The 6266-nt window shown below is 38.8% G+C and overlaps 1 pseudogene across 1 annotated transcript; it reads right to left on the bottom strand.

Moving 5' to 3' along the window:
* Positions 1-1275: 1275 nt before the first annotated feature.
* LOC308337387 (centromere protein N-like) lies at positions 1276-4713 on the bottom strand (annotated as a pseudogene). Its single transcript has 3 exons — positions 4708-4713; positions 1865-2456; positions 1276-1653 (listed from the first exon to the last, which is right to left on the bottom strand). The product of its transcript is annotated as a centromere protein N-like (transcript).
* Positions 4714-6266: the final 1553 nt, after the last annotated feature.

Below are 6266 nucleotides of genomic sequence, written 5' to 3'. Positions count from 1 at the left end.
CCAGATGCTCTCAGGTGCATCGGTGGCTCAGGGACAAAGACCTGGCTTCTTTGCTGCGCTTTCTGATTCCTCACCTGCGGTGGCAGTCCTGGGTCCATGGGCTTAAGTCCCTGTCCCTAACCGACCAATTCCACCAATTTCCCCTTAAGATCTTTTGCTCTTTTTGAGTGCTTTCAACCAGACTCCAACTTAATGCTGATCCCCAATCACAGGGCACTCTCGTATTGGGGTATTACTTTCCAATGGGTCACTTCAGGTGGCTCCCTCCCCCTTTTGTTTATCTTCCAATATTAGTCTGATGTTCCCACTCTGCTTTACCTGTCCACTGGCATCTTCTGCCCCCATAGAGATCCAGAAGTGTATAATTCTAATCTCAGGCTGATTTCATGGGTGATCAGAGTTCTTTGGCAGGTAATCAGCTCACTTTAGGGGACAGGTTGAAACAGCACCTCCTACTTCTCCGCCATCTTGTCTCTCCTCCCCTTTTCTTTCATTTTTTAAAAATCAATTTCTAAAGATCTTTATTCACAAATCAGCAAGTATTTAATACTAAAAGCAGTAATCACAATCACAGATAATCTTGGGAACTAAAAGTCAAAATCGGATGTGTTATAATTTAAACAGTTTTAACACCCACTATTTTGGATTGCTGACAGTCCCTAATGCAGATTAAAGCCATCAATCCAAAACAGTGGTTGGTCATTGCAACCAGATTCCTAATCAGCAAGTGTTTTTGCATTTGAATGTCATATGTATGGTAAAACAGATTATGAACAGTCTCATATTCACAATGAAACTATTTTATATAACTGAATCATCTGATATGCTACCTCCAGCATAACTTAATGGACAGAGCTCTACCTTCTAAATGGACCACTTTTATGATTTTTCCTAGAAAGTGTCGAGTTGAGTATAGTTTCTTGCTGCTGCTTTCCATGATTCAAGGCTTAAGCAATGGAAACTAGCTTGAAACAAGCAATTGTAACATGATCTCTCCAGGATCAAGGAGAGATAGGAGTGAGAAAAAGGACATCTTGTCACTTTTTAAAGGTCCACAATTGCTATGCTTTGCAGGGTGTGGAGGGAGAGGAGTTCACAGTGGAGGAGGAAAGAATCAGTCCCAACAATCATAAAAACATTTTAAACTTGTCAATATCAAGAGTGAATTTCTAAAACACAAGTTTATATACAGAAGCCATACAGCTAGCTGTTAACTGAAATGCATATGCAGTATAGTCAAGGGAGTATTGTGTTTACAAAACCACATACCTCTTATTAGAGATATCTAATTTTAAAATAGTACATTCCCTTACTGGATATGCAAGTGAGCAATGGAGGAAGTGGTGCATTTGCAATACCGGCTGGTGCTAAGGATTTCAACCTATCCAGAAGATGCGAGCTAGAGAATATTTTTAGGCACCAGAGTGGTTCTTTTCTCTCAGCCAATGTCTCCATTTAAGTCATTTTGAATTTTATTTCAAGCTTATTTTTTGAAAATTCTAGTCTTGGTTGAGGATAGTTTCCAAAAGTTTCTTGAGTTACTCCCTGGACTCTCTCTTTATTGTTTTTATGAATGATCACTGAATCCATGTGTACATCCAGCTCAAGTGTTCTTTCTTGTAGAAGTGTAGTTGAACTGTGAGTTTCAAAGATCTGATTATACTGTTTTTTTTAAAAGATTTTTTAAAATTTATTTATTTGACAGACAGATCACAAGTAGGCAGAGAGGCAGGCAGAGAGAGAAGGGAGGAAGCAGGCTCCCTGTTGAGCAGAGAGCCTGATGTGGGGCTCAATCCCAGGACGCTAAGATCATGACCTGAGCCGAAGGCAGCGGCTTTAACCCACTGAGCCACCCAGGTGCCCCCTGATTATACTGTTTAAAAACAACAGACTTAAGAGAGCCCAGATACTGGCCACTGAGGTCCATATTCACAATCTTATGGTGGTTGTTACCAACTATCAGTGCCTGACCCAGAAGGGGTATATAGCTCTTCAGCTGTCAGGAAGAAATGAAGGCATAGGGAATCTGGGAATAATACACCACATAAGTAGGTTTGTACCGGTTTGGCTTTCTATACCATACCCCAGGCAACTTGAATCCATACTTCATTTTCCTCAGCATCTCTGAGGCAGACTCACATTTTTTAATGCTCTCTGAAGAATTTTTTTTAAAATGATCTTTTGAATTGTTCCATATCAAAAAGGTCAATGTCTTCACCTGGTTCTTCACTCATCTGAAAAATATCCCAAACTTTCTGGTGCCGATGAAATTAAGTATAATTGATGTCTAAAAGGGCTGCGTCTTTGAGACTTGCAGCACGCTTCTCCTCCCAAAGCAGAACCAAGTCTTGAACAAAAGATTCCTTTCTCTGTTGGAATTTTGTGGTCTGAAGTTGATTTTCAGACAAAAAGTCTCAGGCTTTGAAGATTGTTGTCATTTCAGTCACTGGGATTTTCTTATTTATTTATTTGATTCCAAGTTTTTATTTTATTCTAGTTAATTAACATATATGGTAAAAATTGGTTTCAGCTGTGGAATTTAGTGATTCATCACTTACATATAACACCCAGTGCTCATCACAAGTGCCCTCCTTAACACCCATCACCCATTTAGCCTGCCCCTAACCACCTCCCTCCATCAACCCAGTTTGTTCTCTATAGTTGAGTCTCTTATGGTTTTGCTTTCCTCTCTCTTTTTTCCCCTTCCCCTATGTTCATCTGTTTTGGTTCTTAACTTTCAAATATGAGTTTAATCATATGGTCTTCTGGGAAGGGACTGCTGTCCTGGTTCTTAGGCCAACTTGTCCTAGTAAAAATGCACCTGCAGGGTGCAGAGGGTGGAGCTGGGTGTAAGTGGCTCCAGCTTCCATTGGGGGTGCTGGGTTGTTCACTGAAGTATGTCAGTGCTGTTGGAGATGGGGAAAATGGTGACACCCCGCTCTCATGTCCCCAAAGTGGGGAATTCACACCTTCCACTGTTCAGGAAACCCTCACAAGAAGAGCTAACAATCTCTTTCTTGTGTTCCTGGATTCTGTCAGATACCTGCTTTTACACTGGCTGTGTCCTACCTGACTGCCTGCCAGGCAACACAGTACTCCTGTGTTTGATCTCAGGCAGGCAGCAATTTCAAAACTCCAAATTTTAGAGATCTGTGAGGTATGGACCTGGGCTGATTCTCTGGGGGAAGATCTTCTCATGTTGTGGCTGATATTGGTTAGTCCCAGAGAAGCAGTTGCATTACCATGCTGGGGCTTTGAGTTTATGGTAAAGTACAGCAAAAAGCTACATCAAGGTCTGCTCCCCTCAGCAGGTGTCTCTTTCTATGCTAATGACTGTTTACCAGCTCTTTTGTCCCCTGAGAGGCTGTGCTACCTCTCCCAAATGCACTCCAAGAAGGGGAAATTTCTCTCCCAGTATGTGACCCAGGGGATCCTCAAACCATGCTGTCCACTCCTGGCCCTCTGCCCTTCTTCCCCACAGGTGCACTGCTATGTCAGCCAATCTCCACTCGGTAGTGGCTTGGACTTCTAAAATCTCAGACATTGAGCTCCACTGCTTATAAAAACACGGATAATCAGCTGCTCTAGTTTTTCCAGTTGATTTTTTGGGGGATGTGTTTCTCTTGTGCAATCCCCTGTGTGCTGCTTTTTCTCTGTTTCTCTCTCTCTCTGTTTCTCTCCTCTCTCTCCAAGATCAATGCTCCACCCCCTCTGCAGCATCCATGATTCTTTTCTACCAGAATTGGGTCTCCCCACCTCTTACCTTCCATGATGTGGCTTCTTTTCTCCCTCTAGTTCTGCAGTTTGTTCTCTCAGCATTTAGATTGATTTCCTGGGTGTTCAGAATGACTTGATATTTATCTAGCTGGGTTCGAGGGTTGAGACAAGCATAGGGTCCTCTTACTGCTCTGCCATCTTAACTCCTTCCCCAGTCATTGGGATTTTCAAGATCATCCTCTTGATAAACTCAGCAATAGTTCATTTCTTTGGCAGGTCCCTCTTTGCCAGCAGTGTCTCTTCTCAGCCACTGTTCCCTTTCTCTCTCTCTCTTTTATATCGAAGTATAATTAACATAGAGCATTGTTAATTTTTGACGTAAAATTTAATGAATCAGTAATTCTATACTTTACCCAGTGCTCATCAAGGTTAAGTGTACTCTTAATCTCTTTTATCTATTTTACCCATCCCTCACCTCCCTTCTGGCAACCACCAGTTTGTTCTCTGTATTTAAGAGTCTGGTCCTTTCCTTTTTCAGTCCTTCTTTTTCTTTGCTTATTCGTTTGTTTTAAAATTCCACTTATGGGTGAAATTATATGGTATTTGTCTTGCTCTGACTGACTTATTTCACATTATATTGTATACCTGAAGCTAGTATAACATTATGTTAATTATTATTGAGTTAAAAATAGATACATTAGTTTTAAAAATCACTTTTAGCTTCTTTTTTAATTTTCATTTTTATTGTATATTTCACTCTTTCATCATATATTTTTGTTAAATGTCATGTGGGTTTATCAGGGGGAAACAAAAAGGGAACATAAGCACATACTTAGCACATAAACTAAGTATATGTTCGGTGACCAATCACCAAATGACTGAAAAAAATGATGTGATTGGTCATTAACCATAATATACATCTGTTATTTGCATAGTAATTTATGTACTGAAGAGCTAACAGTAAAGTTTGTACTTTATTCAATTACTGACCGTCATTGTACCATGGTGAATGAAATGTGAACTATGTGTTGTTGGGGGATTGGTATTATTTAACTAACGCATGGTAACTGGAATCTATGCATTCTAGAACTGTGCAAAATGGGGACATTTTTACTATTTGGCTTGAATACCAACCATTTTAGTATATATGTGGACATATATGTGAAATTGTCTTTTTTAACAGCCAATTATAAGCTAGTATATATTTTTAAAATAGACCTTTTGTAGAGTATAATTACATCTAGATTTCAATAGATGGCCTTATTTATATTGTACTAACTAACATATATTAGATGTCTGTAGAGTGAAGTAAAAAAGTCTATCTTACTGTTTTAGGCATGCCAAGGCCAATGTATGCGAGGAGAAGTCCGAGCTTTGTAGGTCCAAAATCTGCTACGTGAAAATGCTCACTGTTTTAAGGCTCAGAGACCTACCATCAAGTTGTCCACAGTGTGGAATGGGGGAGAGGATGGACTATGTTCATTGAGCCACTGACTTGGCACTGCTTAGCACAGTAAGCCTTCCAGGTGTCTTCAGTAAGCCCATAGTTAAAACAGTTGGATCAACCCCTTTAAGCAATCAAAGCCCAAAAGGGCAGAAAGAGCCTGACTAGTGCATTTAGCAGATATTTATTGAATATGTATTAAATAATAGTAAGTGCTAAGCACCGGTGAATAAAATCTCAACAGACAATGTCCCTGGTCAAATGTAACTTAAAATCTATTGGAAGATACAGACAATACCAAGAAAACATAAAAATATGATTATATATTGTGATAAGAATATTAAAGGGAAAGGGAAATTGGATGTAATGTAAAAGAAGGGAAGGAGACATATTTACTTTAGAAAGGGTGGTTAGAGAAGAAATCTGTGAAAAGATCACGTTTAAAGACAGACTTAAGGAAAAAGAAGTCAGCCACAAAGGAAATGGGTTGTACTTTCTATGCAATGTAAGTAAACTATTCTAGCTACATAGAGGTCAACAAACTATAGCTCAAGGCCTGAATCTCCATATATAAATTTTTTTTGGAATACAGTCAAGCTAATTTATTTATTATCCATAGCTGCTTGATGTTATAATAGCATAGTCAAATAGTTGTAACAGAAATCATATGACCCTAAAGTTTAAAATAATTACTATCTGTTGTTTAAAAAAAATGTTTGCCAGTCATTGGGATAGAAAGTAAGAATAATGTCATATGATGAAGTTGAAAAAGTAGGACAGAATAAAATCATTCAGGACTTTAGCAACAGAGAGAGAGAGAGAGAGAGAGAGAGAGGGAGAGAGAAACGGAGAGAGACAGAGAATTAGCTTGTGTTTTGTTATTTTTTAAAAATCTGCTATACAATGGGAAGCCATTGAAATGTAGGAAGCAAAGAAGTGTTATGATCCAATTTATATTTTAGGAAGACCATTCTGACATTTGATTTTAAATCACAGTTTAGAAATAGTAAAAGACCACTATTCCCACTATAACTAGAAAAAAAAACCCAAACAAATAAAATACAAACATCAAGAATTTCTAGCTCTACATAAGATATAGAAAATT

Source organism: Martes martes (assembly GCF_963455335.1).
Source record: "Martes martes genome assembly, chromosome: X".
Lineage (NCBI taxonomy): Eukaryota > Metazoa > Chordata > Mammalia > Carnivora > Mustelidae > Martes > Martes martes.
This window is presented reverse-complemented; position numbering and strand designations above follow the sequence as displayed.